The 21,189-nt window shown below is 46.2% G+C and overlaps 1 protein-coding gene across 6 annotated transcripts in view; it reads right to left on the reverse strand.

Annotated features, from left to right (window-relative positions):
* The window catches only part of LOC118519108 (polyunsaturated fatty acid (12S)/(13S)-lipoxygenase, epidermal-type-like), a 156,209-nt gene that overhangs the window by 22,054 nt on the left and 112,966 nt on the right, over window positions 1-21,189 (reverse strand). Inside the window, exons 6-7 of one of the 6 annotated variants that reach the window (XR_013445950.1) lie at window positions 5,669-5,954; window positions 2,080-5,638 (exon numbers count right to left, since the gene is read on the reverse strand). The exons of 2 other annotated variants lie outside the window; for them this stretch is intronic. The gene's annotated coding sequence lies outside the window, so the exon portion shown is untranslated. Of the gene's footprint in view, window positions 1-2,079; window positions 5,955-8,321; window positions 8,455-19,310; window positions 19,803-21,189 lie in introns of those variants that run through there. 3 more of the 6 variants (XR_013445948.1, XR_013445957.1, XR_013445954.1) reach the window with 3 other exon arrangements.

The following is a 21,189-nucleotide window of genomic DNA, read 5'->3' on the forward strand; positions in this document are numbered from 1 at the left end:
AAGGAGAGGGAGGTGTCTGAAAGCCACATGTGGGTGTCAGAGTGCAGTAAATCTCATGCATTATTAAATATTCTACACAATCATCTACTCAATAGGCAAGAATTAGGCAAAGAAAGCCTTTCCGATTTAACTACTTCGCTGCGTGCTCTTTGAATTGTTTTAATTTAAAAAAAAATCAGATGAGCTCAGAGGGGATCAGAGGACATGAACAGAGCTCACAGAGCATTGGCTGCAAGCTGCAGGCAGACCTCGCCCCACCCACAGGGCCCCCTCGCTGCCCCTCCCTAGGGCAAGCAGGAGACGGGAGGCTCACTCTCTAGAGAAATTGGGCTTTGGACTCAAGGACATCTATGCACAGCTGAGGATGGGGGAGATGTAGTCCTAAGAACGGGGCCGGGGGGTTATGTGAAAATCTAAAGGATGATCCGTGAGGTTCCCATTTCCTTCCCACACCAAATGCTTGTGGCCAACAGCTTCCTTCCCTGGAAATTCCTATCTGATGAGTGACATACTTGAGAAAAGAGCCACAAGTAAGGACAGCCGGGTTCTCCCAAGGACACAGCAGACTGGCAAGCCTCTCCCAGACCCCCAGAACTTCCAACCCACTCCTCAGTGCCCCATGCTCTGGAAGGACATCCTGCAGGAAACCATACTCTTCCCTTCCTACCCAACTGACCACTCCTCCTCGGTCTACTTTGCTAACACCCACCTGTCTCTAACTCCGGAGCTGGAGTACTGGCTGAGCTCGGGTCCCTAGGGAAGCAGGCAATGAGGGAGATGGTGTGCTCTTGGAGCAGTCCCTGAAGGGACCAGGATGGCCACACAAGGAAGATACACAGCAATGCTGATGGCGCAGGGAGCTCTGGAGCTGGACTGGTCCTGCAAGCTTGCCCTGAACACATGTAAAGGGGCTCAGTGGTTGCACTCCCACACTGACCACAGATTTGATGTGGCTTAGGTCCACTCCCTGTGGGGAGGGTTGTACCCTGCCAGAGGCAGTTTCTAGGGAGGGACTGAGCTGCCCGCCCTCAGCACCCCTGCGGAGAGAAGCACCTCAGCCCTGCCGGGGTGTGTGGGTGACGCACCACAGCATTTACCACAAGCGCCACAGCCCAAGGGTTGGACCTCCTCCCTTTCACACCCTTGTGACTTCATGGACACATGTGTGAAAATACCATCTCTCTACTGTGACTCCCAGAGATGCACATTTAGCGTGGTGCCCACCCCTGGGCTCCAAATTAGGAGATGTGACTTCCCGTAAAATATCATCACTTGTGACGTAACAAGCATCTGAAACCCCGCGTGCGTGAGCAAGCCTCTGCTCGTCCCCCCAGCTCACTTCTGCTGTGTCCCCTACTCAGGGGATGGCCGCCCAGCCCTAATGGCTCCCAGGAACACGCCTCAGGTTCTCCCGTTCTCTCCCATCCCATATGGAATCGGTCAGCAAAGTCCTGCCTGCCTTCCTTGGACATACAGCCTCCGTCTGTCGGCACGTGTCCACGCCCTCCCCGGCTGCCCCCTGTGTGTGAGCCTGGAGCTCTGCCTGGATCTTTCAAGGTGTCCTGGGAAGCCCCGACTTCAACTCTCATCTTTCTTCACCCTCAACAGAGTTGTCAGCGTGCTGCTAAGCCCCCAGTCTGTCTGTGATTCCTCTCCTACATCTCCGTCAGTGCCCAGAACCTTCCATCTTATTCAGGGTGAAAAGTGAGGCGCTCACGGCACCCCATTTCCCCTCTGAACTCACACTCTGCCTTTCTCTGCCTTGCTCACTCAGCTCTAGCTACACCGGCTTCTTTACTCTTCCTCAAACATTCCGGGCACGCTCCCACTTTAGGGCCTCTTCCTTTACTTGCCGCTCCCTCAACATGGAATGCTCTCCCACCAGATGTATCTATGGCTCATGCCTCCTTAAGAGTTTTACTTGAACCTCCCCTTCTCAGCCTTCCCTGTACATCTAGGTAACATTGTAGCCCTCCTCCACCACTCCCTCGCACCTGCTCTTCTATTCCTCCACAGCACTTGGAACTTTCTGGAATAGTATTTTTAAAAATATTTATTTATTTATTTATTTGACAGAGAGAGACAGCGAGAGAGGGAACACAAGCAGGGGGAGTGGGAGCGGGAGACGCAGGCTTCCCGCCGAGCAGGGAGCCCGATGCGGGTGCTTAACAACTGAGCCACCCAGGCGCCCCTGGAATATTATGTACGTTACTTATTTATTTCCTATTGTCTGTCTCCTTGCACTATAATCTCCGGGGTCTATGAGGCTGAAAGTTTTCCTTCATTAGGTTTTGTTCACTGATGTATCCTCAGTAGTGGTGGGCCAAGGACAGTGTGGTGGAATTTCTAGGGAAGGAAGCATCGGATAGGAATTTCCAGGGAAGGAATGCCTGTCCAAATTTGGGGCTCTTGCTGTGTTTACAACAGATACATCTGAACTGCAAAGTGTAATATACATCCATACACTTTTGGTGAGAAAAATTCTAGTTCATACCTGGCATATTGGACAGAATTTGAAAACCATCTTTAAAATTAAAAACTTGTTCTCTTTTGCTAATTGCCTTAAAACCAGAACAGCCATAGAAACAACGACTGCTGTTTGTTAGTACATGATTTTACTGGAAATTTTATCACCTCGAGGAGGGGAGTTGTTAGAAAATGATCTGTTCCCTGTGTCAGATTCACTGAGTATGTCACTCATCCTCAGAGCTTGTAACGGTGCTCGGCACAGACGATGTATTTGTTGGGTGGAAGAATGAGTTGGGGAGCAGGAGGTCTTTCAGTGGAGAGAGGAAGTGAATTCCCCAGATGACAGTGAAGAATTCACAGATGGCAAGTGTGTGGCTGGTCCAGCAGGATGTGAGTGCCAGCCCCAGAGGCACACAGAGACCTCCAACCAGAAAACAAACTGCCAGCTTCCCTCATGTGTCTAAAAGCACTGGGAAGACATTTATAATTTTATTGACAGTTTGGAGATTAATTAATGATCTGCATATAGGAAACTAAGTCAACAAAAACTTAGGGCAATTATCAACTCCTGGAAAACATTTTTCTATAAGAAAAAAATGCAGGGCACCTGCATCAGTCAGTTAAGCGTCCGACTCTTGATTTCGGCTCAGATCACGATTTCAGGGTCATGAGATCAAGTCCTGCATCGGGCTCTGCACTCAGTGTGTGTGTGGGGGGGTCTGCTTGAGATTCTCCCTCTCCCTCTGCCCCTCCCCTGCTCACATGCACGCTCTCTCTTTCTCTAAATAAATAAGTACAATCTTAAAAAAAAAGAAAAAAGAAAAAATGCAATCCTAGCAAACTGTGTGTTTCAGTGCTGATAGCCTTCACATCATCACAAGAATACAAACACTGAATATATTGATTTAACCCGGAGGTCTGATGTGGCTACAGCAGAGGGCATGGGGGGAGGGAGACAGCGTGTGCTTCTGGGCAGAAGGATCCAAGACAGCTCAATCCTTCCCTTACCCCGGAGGAACACAATCAAGTGTCTGTAGTTAGCAAATACTATCCTCTGCTATGACAGATCTATGCTTGTCCTCATCCTCTGAATCCTAATCCTCAGTCTTGTTTCGTTCAATTCTAGAACTTCCATAATTCTTTTTTTATGGGTTCAGATTCCTTGCTGACACTGGCCAGCTCTTCATTCCGTTCTCTGTGTTTTCTTGAATAGATTAGTTGCAGTTATTTTAATGTTCCTATTTGCTTTTTTTTTTTTTTTTACCTGAATCACTTAGGACCCTAATTCGATTAGCTACTTAATTTCCTTGGATTCTGAATGTATGGTATGACTAACAATTTCTTTAAGTGAATGTGGGACATTGTATCTTAAAAATTGTTCTCTGGTTCATGTTGTCTTTCTCCAGAGAAGCTTCACCCTTTTCTTTTCTAGGTGGGTTGTTGCTATGTTTTGTGAGAGTCCTGTGGAAAATATTTCCTGTGACACTTCTCCTATGAAAATAACCCTGAACCTCTAAGAATTTTTATTTCAGCGAGAATGATTATATGGATAATGTTTTTCTCTGACAGTAGTATTTAAATCGATACCCTTGTTTTCATCAGATTAGAAACACCTACACAGTTTATATCTTCATCCAGGAAAGGATCAGTTTGGTTTTCCTTTCTCCCCCATTCATAAAGGAATGTAAAATAATGACTCTTCTTGATTTCTTATTTAAGCAAAGAGCATGGAAGTCTTGCTTCATTTAAAGTAACAAGTGGATGGCGGGCCTGGGTGGCTCAGTTGGTTACGTGTCTGCTTTCGGCTCAAGTCACGATCTCAGGGTCCTGGGATCGAGTCCCGAATGGGGCTCTTTGCTCGGAGGGGAGTCTGCTTCTCCCTCTCCCTCTGCTGCTCCCCCTGCTTGTGTTCTCTCTCTGTGTCAAATAAATAAATAAATAAATAAATAAATAAATAAATAAATAAAATCTTTAAAAAATACATTAACAAATGGTGCTGTGATGTGGTTTGGCTGAACTGAGCATAAAGTGATCTATTAAAGGCTGTGTGCACGTGGCTCCCAGCAAAAGGAAAATAAGATTAGCCTCTGTTATGGACTGAATGTTTCACGTGCTGAAACCCTCATCCCCAGTGTGATCGTATTTAGGGTGGGGTGTTTTGGAGGTAGGTAGGGCATGGGGCTGGAGACATCGTGAATGGGATTAGTGAGTGTCCTTGTATGAAGCAGCAAGGGAGAGCCTGCTTCCTCTCCTCTGCCCTCCACCTCATGGAGATGCAATGGCAAGACGGCCATCTGAATACCAGGAAGAGGGCTCCCACCGGGCACCAGATCTGCCCGAACCTTGGGACCTACCAGCCTTCAGAACTGTGAGAAACAGATGTAAGCTACTCCATCTCTGGTGCACGTGTTAAAGCAGCCTGAGCCGATGCGTGAATGGCCTCCGCTGGGTCCCGGTGAGGCCCGCGCGCCTCTGCCATCTGTCTCCCCAACGGGTAACAATACTGCTAAAGAGCTACCGTGGGAGAACATCTATAGAGCTGGGAGTATTGATTAGGGTAGCTTACCCTGCCTGACAGAGAGATCGATAGCTCCAGGAAACAGACTATTTCTCTCTTAAGGAACAGGCCAGGGCAGGTGCTCCAGGTAACCTGGAAGCTTTACTCCATACATCAAGGGCCTCGGTGTCTGCAGCCAGGCGGGGGGGTTATTTCCTGGTCAAAGCTGAGTTGTGGTCAGCCGGCAGTGGGACATCACCGTCTGGTCTTAGGGCGCGCAGCTGGAGGCGTGAGCACGGCGGGGCCCCTTGCAGGGCGGCGGGCGCCAGGCTGTAGTCCGGGCTGTGCGGGGCGTCTGGCAGGGGCGCCGGAGGCTTGGGATCCCCGACGCGCTGCCCGCTGCGCAGAGCCCACCATTCCCAGATGTGCAGAGACAGTGGGCTTCACCGCAGGCCTGTGAGCGTGGAGGCGGGAGGAGTTTGCCCGAGGAGGGCCCGGCCGAGGATTCGGGGAATTCTGCGGGTTACTGGGTCTCCGGGGGTGGATGTAGGTGGCTGGAGCTTGGCAAAGGTGAGGTGGGGGGAAAAACATAGCTGCGTCTGGGCAGGCACCGCCCAGGGGCATGCTTGTCCACGCTTGTCCACCTTGTCCACTCTTGTCCACGCTTGTCCACTCTTGTCCACGCTTGTCCACCTTGTCCACGCTTGTCCATGCTTTTCCACTCTTGTTCATGCTTCTCCACTCTTTTTTTTTTTTTTCCACGCTGAAAAGACTGTTTATTAACCACCCCTTGTTTCTCGCACAGAAGGTCAGAGGGGCCTGGGCCCCGACGCAAAGCAAGAATCCTCATTTCCAGAGCAGTGTGGCACCCAAACCTGCTTAGACAGAAGGGGGCACGAGAGACGCTCAAACCCAGCTGCACACTTATGCTTCTCCACTCTTGTCCATGCTTGTCCACTCTTGTCCATGAGTTTTCACTTCTGCAGAACTGTTAATATAAACACAGCAAATGGCGTCAGCAAATACATACTCCACCCTGTTGTGCAAGAATATAGTCCAAAGCAATGCGATTTTCAAGCACTACTTTGGCTAACAAATCTATTTCCTTTTGTGGCAAACCAATGTCAAGACCAGTTTCTTTGGGCCACGGTTTCCTGAGTGGTTTCTGCCACTCCTTGGAAAGCAAGAAAATTATTTTTGTTTTCTGCTATTTTTTTTCTTTTCTGTTTGTTATCTTATGCATTTTTGCTAGATGGCACTGGGCATATATTCATGAAATGCAGCTGAAATTTGTCTGTGAGCTGAGGCAAGTGGATTTTTTTCTCTTCAAGAAAAAGAAAGTTTCCTGCTCTCAACAATGGAGACTGCCATCTCCTTAGGGGCTAAGTGCAGGTGAAGCTCAGAGCTGAATTGTATTTTCTGGATGCATACATTTTTCCTTCTTATCTTTGGAAGAAAAGAGATCGTATAAATTCCTAAAGTTGCTCATCTCAATTCAATAATTTCTTCCATTGTTCGTATAAGAGATGTTTTTTCCCTGTTTGAAAACCTACATTAATTGAGAGATGAATGATGGAGTATTGATTATAATTCTTGGATTCCAATGGACACGCTAGTCTTTTTTTTTTTTTTTAAAGATTTTATTTATTTATTTGAGGGAAAGAGTGAGAGAGAGAGAACGAGCAGGGGGAGTGGGAGTAGGAGAGGGAGAAGCAGGCTCCCTGTCGAGCAGGGAGCCCGACGCGGGGCTTGATCCCAGGACCCTGGGATCATGACCTGAGTCGAAGGCAGACGCTTAACCAACTGAGCCACCCAGGCGCCCGACACTCTAGTCTTTCTGATAATGAAAAAATACGTTTGATGAAGCTGTATGCTTTTTATTTATTTTATTTTATTTTTATTTTTTTATTTTTTATTTATCCATTTGAGAGAGAGAGAGACAGAGAGAGCACAAGTAGGGGGAGAGGCAGAGGGAGAGGGAGAAGCAGACTCCCCGCTGGGCCAGGAGCCCAACGCAGGGTTCGATCCCAGCACCTGGAGACCGTGACCTGAGCCCAACCATCTGAGCCACCCAGGCGCCCTTGTTTTTTGTTTTTTTTTTTTAAGATTTATTTATTTATTTGAGAGAGAGAGAATGCGCATGAGCAGGGGGGAGGAGCAGAGGGAGTGGGAGAAATTCTCAAGTAGACTCCCTGCGGAGTGTGGAGCCTGACTCGGAGCTTCATCCCAGGACCCTGAGATCATGACCTGAGCCAAAATCAAGAGACAGCCGCTCAACAGACTGAGCCACCCGGGTGACCCTAAGCTCTATGTTCTTTAAAAAGTACTGGCATAAGGGCACCTGTGTGGCTCAGTCGGTTAAGTGTCTGCCTTCGACTCAGGTCATGATCCCAGGGTCCTGGGATGGAATCCTGTATTGGGCTCCCTGCTCAATGGGGACCCTGTTTCTCTCTCTCCCGTTCCCCCTGCTTTGCTCTCTCTATCCGTAAAAAAAAAAAAAAAAGTAGTGGCATAATATTAGCAAACCAAATCCAACGATACAAAAAAAAAAAAAAAAATCATTCACTACAGTCAAGTGGGATTTATTCCTGGGATGCAAGGGTGGTTCAATATTCACAAATCAATCAATGTGATACATCACATCAACAAGAGAAAAAAATAAAAACCATATGAACATTGCAATAGATGTAGAAAAAGCATTCAACAAAGCACATCATCCATTCATGATAAAAATGCTCAACAACTGGGTGCTGTATGTGAGTGATGAATCACTAGATTGTACTCCTGAATTACACTACTCTACTCCAATATTACACTCGATGTTAACTAACTAGAATTTAAATAAAAATTTGGAGAAAAAAACATCCAAATTAAGCAGACTGCAGAGCAGGAAGAATGTATCAGCAGAAAGACCTGGAGAAAGTCTACAACTCCATCATTAATAAGCTGTACTGGAGTCCAGGTGTGCCAGGAGGAACAGCTGAGGGCTCCCTTCATGGTGAAGCTCCTCCGTCTGGTGGTGCTTCCTCTGACCCCACCATTGAAGGGGTTCATTAGGCCAACCTGAGCATAGATTTAGCATTGTTCCACAAAACATCAAAGGACTCAAAGTTGTAGTAGATTCCGTGACATTTTTTAAAGCGGAGCTGCTATATTAAATAACTGGGCATTCTTGATACTTGAATATGGAATATGTGTACTGAGAAAGGAAATAACATTACAGTTTATAAGTACTGTATTGTAAGTGGAAAATGCAATATTTATAATATTTAAAATTGGCACCCAAACAAACAAATGAAAAACCCACAAAAAATGCTAAACAAAATAGGTTTAGAAGGAACATACCTCAATATAATGAAGGCCATATATGAAAATCCCACAGCTAATGTCATATTCAGTGGTGAAAAACTGAGAGCTTTTCCCCTAAAGTCAGGAACAAGACAAGGATGTCCACTCTCACCACTTTTCTCAACATAGTACTGGAAGTCCTAGCCACAGCAATCAGACAAGAAAAAGAAATAAGGGGCATCCAAATTGGTAAGGAAGAAGTAAAACTTTCACTATTTGCAGATTACAGGATACTATATCTAGAAAACCCTAAAGACTCCATCAAAAAGCTGCTAGGACTAATAAATAAATTCGGTAAGGTCCCAGGATACAAAAGGAATATATAGAAATTCATTGTATTACTATACACTAATAATGAAGTAGCAGAAACAGAAATTAAGAAAACAATCCCACTTAAAATTGCACCAAAAAGAATAAGATACCTAGGAATAAACTTAACCAAGGAGGTGAAAGAACTGTACCCTGAAAACTATAAAACACTGATGAAAGAAATTGAAGACAACACAAACAAATGGAAAGACACTCCATGCTCATGAATTGGAAGAACAAGTATTGTTAAAATGTTCATACTACCCAAAGCAATATGCAGATTTAATGCAATCCCTATCAAAATGCCAACAGCATTTTTCACAGAACTAGAACAAACTATCCTAAAATTTTTATGGAACCACAAAAGACTCCAAATAGTTAAAGCAACCTTGTCAAGGAACAACAAAGCGGGAGGTATCAAGTTATACTACAAAGCTACAGTACTTAAAACTCTAGGGTAATGTCACAAAAACAGTCACATAGATTAATGGAACAGAATAGAAAGCTCAGAACGAAACCCACACTTATATGGTCAATTAATCTTCGGCAAAGGACGCAAGAATATACAACGGGGAAAAGATGGTCTCTTCAATAAATGTTGCTGGGAAAACTGGACAGAAACATGCAAAAGAATGAACCTGGAGCATTTTCTCAGACTGCACACCAAAATAAATTTAAAATGGATTACGGACCTAAAGGTGAGACCTGAAACCATAAAAATCCTGGAAGAGAACACAGGCAGTAAGGTCACTGACATTGGCCATAACGACTTCTTTATAATCATGAATTGTTGTGTTGTGTTATTATGGTCACTTAAATGTACTTTATAGAATCCCTAGTTGGCATGGCTCCTCGGACTAATGCAAAATTGAGGTAATTAGTGAGTCATCTCACTTTATCTGGAAACTTGTCTTGAATTAAGACTCAGGCACAGACAATCCCCCTTTTATGTGTGTGTATATGTGTGTGAGCATAAATATATTAGTTGTGTTTATTTAACACCCAGTAAATCTCACCTAAAGGATATTGCCTCTTCAACTCTGGTGAGGGAGAATCTTCTGGGTCCTCCCAGGGGACATAGTGCGTGTGTGGGTGGGTAGGACATTTGTGCTGGATCTAACCCAGAATTTTTATGTACCAGATCTTTGAAGTCCTTCTGCAATTTGTGAAGAGTTTTATAGCATCTGAACTTCCTTTGTGTCATCCAGACTGATCTGATTGCGTGTAGTCCAACAGAGCCAAGTGTGAGAATCACAACAAGATGGGCAGGCAAATGCAGAATCTCTGTAAGTCCATGCACATCGATAGATTCAGCCTGATGTAAAATAATGTTCCTCTTGGGGCGCCTGGGTGGCTCAGTCGTTAAGCGTCTGCCTTCAGCTCAGGTCATGATCTCAGGGTCCTGGGATCGAGCCCTGCATCTGGCTCCCTGCTCCGCAGGAGGTCTGCTTCTCCCTCTCCCACTCCCCCTGCTTGTGTTCCCTCTCTCGCTGTCTCTCTTTGTCAAATAAATAAATAAAATCTTAAAAAAAAACAAAACAAGTTCCTCTTCCATTGATTGGTCATCCTCAAAAATCCATTTCCATAAGCAGTCTCTAGATTATTCCTGATATCAATACGCAAATTCTGAAATCCTGTCACCATGTAAAGTTTCTCTTCCAGAACCTGATTTTACATCCTACACCCTGGATCGCTGGGATCCCATTCTGATTCCCAGCTTGTGATGGGATGGGGAGTGGGTCTGAGGGAAATTGCTTTTATTTTTTTCTTGCATGGAGCCTTCCTCCGGCAAGGCAGTAACAGTACCTTTAAGCGAGGCAGGAGCAGCTTCTTCAGCATCTCTAACGGGATGGATGCCAGGAGCATGACAATGTTTCTCGGATAGCCACTTGGAATTTCACCTAATGAGGATAATCGGAAGATAAAATTCCTAGGAACTTTCTTTTCCAGGCAACAGCCCAACTGTCTAAATAAGACTTATGCAATGACATATAACAGTTTGGGTACAAATAAACATCCTGTTATGTAAGAGCCTTTGATAACAGACGATTGACCAAGAGAGGCAAAGCATTCGGAGCCTGGGTAGTGGTTTCTTAAACGCGCCCTCAGGCTCCAGGCTAATCCAAAACAGTAGGACAGAGACACTCCTGGTTCCCCACACTTGGGAAGACCTGCTTTGTAGGGTCTACTGAGTAAGTTTACTACCCAATGTCTTTGCTAAGGAACAACAAAGCGACGGCACATTGGTGACTTCACTGCTAAGACAGTAAATCTCTGTATTTCCACCATTTGGTAAATGTTTGTTTGACTGAATGTCTTTGTCTCAGCGTTTTTGTATCCAAGCAGAAAACACAGCCATGACTGGGTCTGCTCTAGGGAGGCAAAGTCCGGAGCATGTTAGAAGGGCTTGCGCATACTTGCAAATGCTCGCTGATACTCCCATTCAAACGAGCCAAGTCCCAGTCGCTCCCGACCCGCGGCTTTCTTCAATTCACAAAATCGCACGGAGCTTTCCTCTTGCGTGCAGGGGGCCACAAGAGGACTTACAGAGATTCTGCATTTGCCTGCCTCGCTTAGACGTACTGTTGCTGCCTTGACACGGCCGTAGAAAGCCTCTGAGTTGCAGTCAGTCTCCCTGAAGCAATAAATGAAGGATCTGAACCTGACGTTCTTTTTCAGTCTTCCATGGGCATCAGAAACAGTCCCTGTGCCCTACTATTCTGAAATTCCTAGTACTTTTCACGCTGCTCTGTAGAAGAGGCAACTTTGTTCCGCACAGTCCTGGCCTTCTAAAGTGCTTGCTTCCAGCTGACTACAGTAAGAACTTTGTCATTTTGTCACCAGACCCCAAGAGCTTCTAGGATCTCAGTCGCTGGCATATTAATGAGAACTTCACTGTCATCTACTTCATCACCACCAGGTACCTAAATCCAAATGTCCCATATTTCCCCGAGGGTCTGTGGTTTGCAATGTGCTCTTCACTCTTAATTTCTACCCCAGCTAGCATTTTTTGTTTTCAAGCAAAGATACCAACTCCTGCCAGCTCAAGCACATCTATGGTGTCTTCTCAATGCAACAACCAGAATGGTGCTATTTAGACATTAGTCTGATCACGTCGCTTCTCTGCCAAAGACATCACTGGGACTCCTGACCACAAAGGTGTCCTTTCTAGATGAAAATATCTGGGGCACCTGGGTGGCTCAGTCGTTAAGCATCTGCCTTCGGCTCAGGTCATGGTCCCAGGGTCCTGGGATCGAGCCCCGCATCGGGCTCCCTGCTCGGCGGGAAGCCTGCTTCTTCCTCTCCCACTCCCCCTGCTTGTGTTCCCTCTCTCGCTGTGTCTCTCTCTGTCAAATAAATAAATAAAATCTTTAAAAAAAATAGAAAACATCTGATTCTTTTGGCATCTCTATTCAGTCTGCCTCAGGAGAACAACCAATGCTGGATTTGGAAGTGAAAATGTCCAATCCTGTTCCGGTCACCGTACCCAGTTACCACTAGTAGTAGATCATGTCACATGATCAGCATTTCTGTGTTTGTCATGAGATCATTTAAGATCTACTCTCAGAGAAACTTTCCAGTAAACAAGACGGTATTGTTATCTGTAATCACGATGTGCTTGTGCATTGAGACCCAGAACTTATTCATCTTCTATCTGGAAGTTTGTCCTTTTGGGTCAACCTCTCACCATTTCCCCAACCTCTAAACCCCTGGTAACCACCACTCTACTCTCTGTTTCTGAGTTCAGTTTTTTCTTTAAAGATTTTATTTATTTCTTTGAGATAGAGCAAGAGTGAGCAAGCAAGAGAGAGCACAGGGGGATGGGCAGAGGGAGAGGGAGAAGCAGGATCTCCACTAAGCAGGGAGCCCAACGTGGGGCTGATCCCAGGACCCTGGGATCATGACCTGAGCCAAAGTCAGACGCTTAACCAACAGAGCCACCCAGGCATCCCATTTTTGTTTTTGTTTTTTAATTTAAGACTGTTTAACTTAATGTAATGTCTTCTAGGATCATCCACATTGTCACAAATGACAAGATTCCATCCTTTCTCGTGGCTGAGTAATACTCCATTGTATGTGTGTGCATGCAAGCATGTGTGTGATGTACACACTCTCTTCCCGTATTTCTGTGTTTCTATTTGGAACCTTTCCTTTCTGCCTGAAAATCTCCCTCTCGTGTTTATGAGCAGATACAATAGTGAGGAATTCTCTGTTTTTATTTGTCTGAAAATTACTTTGTATTTGTTTTAGAAGGATATTGTTCCTTGGTATAGACTTAGAGGTGGGAGTTATTATTTCCTTTTAGCAATTTAGAGATGCCCCTCTGTCGCTTCCTGGTTTCCGTCATTTCTGCTGAGAAACGGAGAACACAGCCCCACTATCGCCACTTTCGCTGTGTGTCTCTTTTTCTCCTCTGGCTGCTTTTATTTGTCTTTGTTTTCCAGCGGTTTCACTGTCGTGCTTGGGTGAGTTCCCTTTGCACTTACCCTGCTGGGGCTTACAGAGGTTCTTGGATCTGTGGGTTGATGTCTTTAATCAGTTTTGGAAAAATCTTGTCCTGCTGTACAATTCTCTTTTCTGCTAGAATTCCACATGCCGGACTGTCTGTGCTCAGCATACTTATGCCCTTTGTTTTCTGTTTTTAATTCTTTCTCTACTTCTATGTGGCTATTGTCTCTAGACCTGTCTCTGGTTTATTAACCCAGTTTTCTGCTGGCTTTTTTTTTTTTTCCTGCTGTGAATCCACTGACTGAAATCTTATCTGAGATACTGTGATGCTCAGTGGTACAGTTTCAATTAGATTTGTTTTGTTTTTTTTTTAAAGATTTTTTTTTATTTATTTATTTGAGAGAGACAGAATGAGAGAGAGCAAGCACATGAGAGGGGGGAGGGTCAGAGGGAGAAGCAGACTCCCTGCCGAGCAGGGAGCCTGATGCGGGACTCGATCCAGGGACTCCAGGATCATGACCTGAGCCGAAGGCAGTCGCTTAACCAACTGAGCCACCCAGGCGCCCTCAATTAGATTTGTTTTTATCGATTACAGTCCTATGGTGAAATTTTTAAATCATTTTGCTTATTTTCCTAATTGTTTCCTCCATTCCTGCATTAATCTGTTATTTTACAGACTTTGTTTTGTTAACTTTAATCTGTATCATTTGTGATTCTTTTCCTTTGACTTTTTTTCTTTTCCACTTTTGTCTATGGTCCCGTGTCTTGGCTTGACTAGTACTTTTTGATTGAATGCTGGAAAAGGTGTATAAAAATTGCAGAGACCCCAGCTGTTCTCCTCTAGAGAAGGCCTGCCTTTCCTTCTGCTAGCTAGATCGCTCCAAACTGTATTTTAAAATATTTGATAATCATGCAGTTTGAACTTGGTCAAGCAGCTCTTGTCACTGTTCTTTTAAGAGTAGCTGTAAGAATTCATAATGTTGCAGATGCAGTTTCTGTTAAAAGTCTCTTCATTAGTGTTCATTGCCATTTTAGCTTCTGGGAGGCTTGGCTCCTGCCTCACATGATGCCTATCCAGAGATACCCTTTACATCGTGAGAGTTTCGACCTGTCTGAAAAACACTAGGCCCACCTGCTTTACCTTGAGTGGAGTGCCTCTCACGGTCCTCAAGGAGGAGAGAGAATTTGAAAACCGTTACAGCCTGGGGGGCGGGGGGCTCTGCCAGCATCTTCAGGCATTCTGTCAACACCGGATGGTGGATAGCCACGTGCTGGCTATGACTTGGATATTTAAAGTCCTTAGTGGTTTATAGTTTATGTGTGTTTGTATTAGTAAGGCGATTCTTTGTTTAAAAAAAACCCCAACTCTGAGCACCCTACTGCACGCAGGGAGTGCTGTGAACTTCCAATAACCCTGTCTCCTCATGTGAATTGCCAGCGGAAAGCAGACTGAAGCTCCTAGCCCACGTAGCCAGGGCCCCCAGGTGTGCTAATCCAGGTGTGCTACCTGGCTGTGTGTGCAATCTGGCTGCAAAATCTGTCCCCACATTGATCACCAGGCTTGATTGGGCTGATGTGGCTGTCTAGACGGTGTCCTCTTCCTCCCTCACTGCTCCACGCTCAGGGAGGAGGACACCTGCCACCACAGAGGAGGACTGTTTCTCCGTCAAGGGTATCTAGGTAGCTGTGCTCCCCTCCTAGAACCTCCAGACAAGCTCTCAAGGACCACTTGTAGGAGCAGGTAGGCTAATCAAGCTTCCGTGACTCCAGACACATCCAGATGAGGCTCTGCCTTTCTTAAAAACACAAGCAACCTCCACCCTACCCTCCCACCTTTTACCTTAAGGAAGAATATGATCTACAATTATGAGTATCTCTTTTAAGAATGTCGAAAAACTTCTCTCTCTCTCCCTGGCAAGGTTCCATATTAAAGGGAAAAAAATTAATTTCAAAGCAAATATATTTCTCAGTTCCTTTGTACAAGAAGCAGTTGGGTTTTTTTTTTTCTTTTAGAAAGAGAAGACCTTTTTTTTTTCTAATATCAAAATAATACCAAAAAGAAGTAATATTTTACTCTCCTCTTCATGGACATTAAGAAGCCTCTGTTAGTTGTTTCAGATTTGTGATGCTTAAAGATGTGTATCAGTTAATATAAAAACACCCAACAGTAAGCTTATTCAGCTGTTCTTAAAGGAGCTTTGTTTGCATTCAAATCTTAGAACAGCCCAGTTTGTCTTGAAGGTTTAAGATGAACAACTTAAGATTCATCCTCCTCCTTTGGTAGAAATAAAAGTGACTCTGAAGGTGTTGAAAGCATAAATACAGCGCATAAGCTTGTTTGCTTAATTGATGACTCTGCCGGAGACGTCTGTCCACCTCTCCCAACCTGTCCCTCTCCCAGTCCTGGTCATCCTTGGGGCTCGCAGGCTGGGAGTAGAGCTCCCTGGACAGTGCTCAGCAGACCCTCAGAGCTTTCCTGGAGTGAGCAGGCTTCACCTCTCTTTAGCACTGGGGATTGCTCAGAGGCAACACCTGGCGGAGGGGGGTAGCACACCTGGATTAGCACACCTGGGGGCCCTGGCTACGCGGGCTAGGAGCTTCAACCTGCTTTCCGCTGGCAATTCACATGAGGAGACAGGGTTATTGGAAGTTCACAGCACTCCCTGCGTGCAGTAGGGTGCTCAGAGATAAAGCTGGACCCTTCTGGAGCACTGGTGTTTCCCCGAGGGTGAGCACTAGTCAAGGCTTGTGGGGACAGCATTCCGATATTCCTTCTTCCACCCAGGATCTGACCTCTTGACCTACACTGGTTGGAGCCTATGTTGAAGACCCAGGCAAAAATCCATTGGTCATGGTGGTCCAGTTCCACTGGTGACCCGGGGAAGGATGCTGGCGCTCTGGGCACCCAGCTTGGGCTCCTCAGGCAGGACCTCCTGGTAATGGTGGCAGAGACACAGCTGTCCAGGGACGAAGCTCGGAAGGAAGGCCAGAAGCAGAGGCTACGAGCCCGAGAAACTTGGTGCTGGGTCAGGATAGGAGAGAGAGGGGGGGGGGGGAAGCCATTGGCGTCGTTGTCCAGAGACACCCCCTCAAAGTGCACGACGCTGGTCTCTGTCCAGGCAGGTCCATTCTTTTTTTTTTTTTTTTTTAAAGATTTTATTTATTTATTTGACAGAGAGACACAGCGAGAGAGAGAACACAAGCAGGGGCAGAGGGAGAGGGAGAAGCAGGCTTCCCGCTGAGCAGGGAGCCCGATGCGGGGCTCGATCCCAGGACGCTGGGACTATGACCTGAGCCGAAGGCAGACGCTTAACGACTGAGCCACCCAGGCGCCCCCAGGCAGGTCCATTCTTTACTAGCGAGCTGAGCAGAGGCATCCGCGACCTGCGGGGAACAGTAAAGGCAAGAAAAGGGGCCAAGTCCCCTCAACCCAACATATCCCGCTCACCCTGGTCGTGGGCCACAGACACAGCGCTGATGCTCGAATTTCTGCCATTGCCTGGACTTGAGTCTCTGCTCAGTTAAGAAGCAATCCCCGTAGGGGCACCTGATTGCGCAGTTGGTTAAGCAACTGCCTTCGGCTCAGGTCATGATCCTGGAGTCCTGGGATCGAGTCCCGCATCGGGCTCCCTGCTCGGCAGGGAGTCTGCTTCTCCCTCTGACCCTCCCCCCTCTCATGCTCTCTCTCTATTTCATTCTGTCTCAAATAAACAAATAAAATCTTTAAAAAAAAAAAAAAGAAGCAATCCCTGTGAGACAGGTCATCGGGCCTCACCTCTGAGCTGTGGGCCGCTTGAGTGGGGCACCTGACCAGCCCTGAATTATTCATCCTGTATCGGCCCCTCCTCACCGTCCACTCTCCAGCAAACTTTCCGCTTCTTAGCCTTTGTACTTGCTGTCCCTCTGCCTCTGGGAACAACACCAGGCTGTGGTTCTTCTCCTTGTGCGACATTCCCTGGACTTAACAGGCGGGAGTGACCCCAAACCTCCTCCTCCTCATTCGGTGCCTCGGGCCGGCCTCTGTGTGCTTGAGGTTGTTCTCCTACTTACTCACTTTTTTCTTTGGTCCCCCCTCTCCCCCATTCCTCACCCCAAACAGGCTTAGCAAAGGGCCAGGCGGATAGTAGGTACTCAGTATTTAGTGAGCAGGAGCAGGAAGGCAAGGACGTCTTTCTGAGTTGGGATGATCTCCAGGGGCCCCCTTACCCCTGCTCCCCAGGCCTCCAGGCATCTGCAGGTGGCAGGGTGCACACAGGGAAAGGGCCCCCTTGGTCCAGGCTCCCCAGGGAGCAAGGGGCCCCGGCAGAAGGTGAGAGAAGGGGGTGCGGTGCAAGCGTGCTCTCAGCTGGGCCGGGGCTGCTTCCCCAGCAGGGTTTACTCCTAGCCCAGCTGCGGGCCTGCCCCGGTCCGGCTGCACCCTTCCCCTGCCCGCAGAGCCGGCTGCCGTCCCACGTGCCCGCGCAGGGCGGGGTGGGGCCGGGGGGCAGCTCTCGGGGTGCAGGGAGCAGCCTGCTGGCCCGGGGCGTGGCATCAGCGGCTGCACCCGCGCAGCCTCTTCGGTGGGATTCCGGCCTTGGATCCGGGGGGATTCCGGCCTTGGATCCCGGAGGCTGCCCTGCAGCTCCCTCCGCACCGCCCACCAGCCTTGGGACGGGCTCGGGGCGCCCCTGACGCCGGGTGAGGCTTGCCTCAGCCTGATCCGCCTAAACAGCAGAACTGTCTTCAGCTGAAGACCTGGCCCTCTGTACCTAGTGATGGGGGGGCGGGGAGAGATGGAAGGGGGCAGGCGTGGAAACGACCTCTTTTCGGTATTTGCTCTCCCCAAGGTGGAGAGCGCCCTGTGGCCCGTTCTGAGCTTTGGGCGCCACCTGCCGGCCGCCAGGCAGTACTGGACCGAGAGGAGCTGCGTGCGCCCACGAAGCCCAGAGAAGGGGACCAGCCGCGGGGACCTCAGGCTGGCCTAGGAGCGGGGGGCACGTCCCTCTCACGGGAGCCTGGTGCTGCGTGGGCCTTGGACACCATCGGGTCCACTGCCTTTTTTTTTTCTTTCTTAGAAGTAAAATCAATTTATTAATAGATAAAATCACAACAAATGAAAACTTAAATAGTACACTGTCCCAAACCAACTTCCAACAAAATAGAAAAAAGTAAAATTAAAAAGTTGTAAACCTGCGGTACTTTTTTTTGCTCATCTTTGAAACACATCACTGTTCTATACATTTTAAATAAAAGATGCAACATATCTAATGAGAAATTTAATTTTAAAAATTTTATAAAACAATTTTAATAAAAACCAAAAGATTAATAATCATTTGATGTGATTTTTGCATTAGGAAGGTATGAGAAAGCAGATATAGCAACACTTTCTTATTTAAAAATTAATGACAGGTCTTTAAAAAAGATTGAAATGTTTCTTTCTGAGAAATGACTAACTCAAGAATAAAGAGTACTCAAAGTGAATGCATGCAATAAATATGGCATTGGTAAATCAATTTTGTTAAATAATTGCATCCAAAAATGGCACCATGAAAATTTCCTCATACTTTCAAAATGCTTATCATTTTCATGTCAAATAATCTAGTCCAACATAAATAAAAAGGTGCAAAGCCTTGCAATTAATTTTATGATCATAAATCCCAAACAGCAAAGCCTGATAATATAATTTAATATAATATAATCTGTAACATAACTGATATTATAATTTCATCTCACATATGAGCATTCAAGGCAAATAATCTCAGAAAAAATAATAGCAACCTAATCCAGCAGTATACTTTTTTTTTTAGTAATTTTTTTTTTTTTAAAGATTTTATTTATTTGACAGAGAGAGATAGCGAGAGCAGGAACACAAGCAGGGGGAGTGGGAGAGGGAGAAGCAGGCTTCCCGCCGAGCAGGGAGCCCGATGTGGGACTCGATCCCAGGACCCCGGGATCATGACCTGAGCCAAAGGCAGACGCTTAACAACTGAGCCACCCGGGCGCCCAATCCAGCAGTGTACTTAACGGATAGTTTACTATCACTTTTGGCGTTGTTAGTTTACTGTCATCAAATAAGGCTTATTTTAGGGTAGTTACAAAGCCAATTGGTAAAATCAGCTTTGGCAATAATTCAACAGAAATAATGAACAGACTATAACTAATACAATCCATCTTGATAAAGGTTTAAAAATAACAGGATAATATGCGAATGGGCAGGCAATGTTTGTGTCAGTAATAAAATTAAGGCATACATGATAACTAAATTAGTACAAATTTATTTCATGTAATTCATTTCTGTTTTCAGAAAAGTTGCTAAGTACATTTTTCTGATCAGGATTTCACATAATTTGTCGCGTAAGAGGTGACAGCCATGCCATATTATGCAATCTTTCTTGACCTGAGTCACCGCGGTTCTTGGATAATTTTTGTTGATTTCAGTTTGGAGGAACTTTGCTTTTTTGATGCAGCCGTAATTGGAATGATCGATTCTTCAGGGAATACTTAGATTCATGGATAAGCCATGAATTTGACATATTCACACAATTTCACATACAGCAATGCGTGCTCGTCCGAGACCACACTGCTCATGCACAGAGAGGGATACAAACCCGGTTTGTAGGATTCGGATTGGCATCCATTCCAGTTTCCCGGCTCCAGCGTGTGCTGTCCACACCACCACTAGAATGATCGTCCTCGACGTCCTCGATGGGTGTTTACATCATGATCCCGCTTCTCTCAGGAGTACTTTACGCTGTAAAGTAACTGGAAGTGTGTACTTTTTGACCCCCTCCACCCATTTGGCCCACCTCCACCCCTGCCTCTGGAAACCACCAAATTGTTCTCTGTATCTACGAGCTTGGTTTCTCCTTTCCTTTCCTTCCCTTCCTCCTCTTCCTTCTTTTTAAGATTCCACACATAAGTGAGATCATACGGTATTTATCTCTTTCTGCCTGACTTATTTCACTTAGCATAATGCCCTCAAGGTACATTCATGTTTTTGCAAATGGCAAGATTTCCTACTTTTTAATGAATGAATAATAATCCATTGTATATATACACCACATTTTATTTATCTGTTCATCCATCCATGGACACTTAGGCTGTCCCCATATCTTGGCTATTGTAAATAACACTGCAGTGAACATGGGGATGCAGATATCTTTTTGGGTTAGTGTTCTCATTTTCTTCAGATAAATACCCAGAAGCGGAATTACTGGATCATATTGTATTGCTATTTTTAATTTTTTGAAGAAACGCCATAGTGTTTTCCACAGCGGCTGTACTGATTTGCATTTCCACCAACAGTGCACAAAGATTCCCTTTTCTCCACATCCTTGCCAACACTTGTTATTTTTTGTCTTTTTGAAATAGCAAGTCTAACAGGTGTGAGATGATATCTCACTGTGGTTTTGATTTGCCATTTGGTCTGTTTTTATGTGAGAATTTTCTCTGTTCTGTTTCTATGGGAGTATTTAGGAAAATCCAAAATCTATGCCATCTCTACTGTTACCATCTTCCCAGATTCCCTATGTATGACCTTTTATGGTAAAAAACTGAGGTATGGGAAGATTAATCTGCGCATTGAACTGGGCAGATTGCTCTGCAGGGAGCCAAGGCTGATTTCTGAGTAATGGGAGTGTCATCAGACCAGCCCCTGTGAAAGATGAACTTGGCAGAGGTTTAGCGATTGAAGGTAGTGCATGCGGAAGACCGATGACGACAGTGCCCAGCAGTCCAAATAGGAAATGATCCTGAGGGAGAGGTGAGCGGGAATGGCAAGGAGCAGATGGGTGGGAGAAACACAGTGGAGGCTGAACCAAGAGGCTTGGTGATGGGGCGCAGTGAAGAAGGAGGGCTGGTGTCAGAGTCAACCGGAAATTCCCGGGATGAATGTCTGGAAAACGGCACCCAACATCAGTGAGGATGAGGGCAGTGATGGCGAGAGTCGGGGGTTGAGGGAGAAGTGTGACTAAGTTTTCGAAAACCAGTCTGGTGAGCTGGGGGTACCTGGGCGGAGATGTGTGTGGATGGATGCAGCTCAGGGAAAGATCCACGCCGAACACACTGCGAATAGAACCGTGACAGAGGAGTAGCTAGTTGTGCGAGGTGGGGTGTGCAGTCTGGGGACCTCCACCTCC

This window comes from Halichoerus grypus, chromosome 2 (genome assembly GCF_964656455.1).
Source record: "Halichoerus grypus chromosome 2, mHalGry1.hap1.1, whole genome shotgun sequence".
Lineage (NCBI taxonomy): Eukaryota > Metazoa > Chordata > Mammalia > Carnivora > Phocidae > Halichoerus > Halichoerus grypus.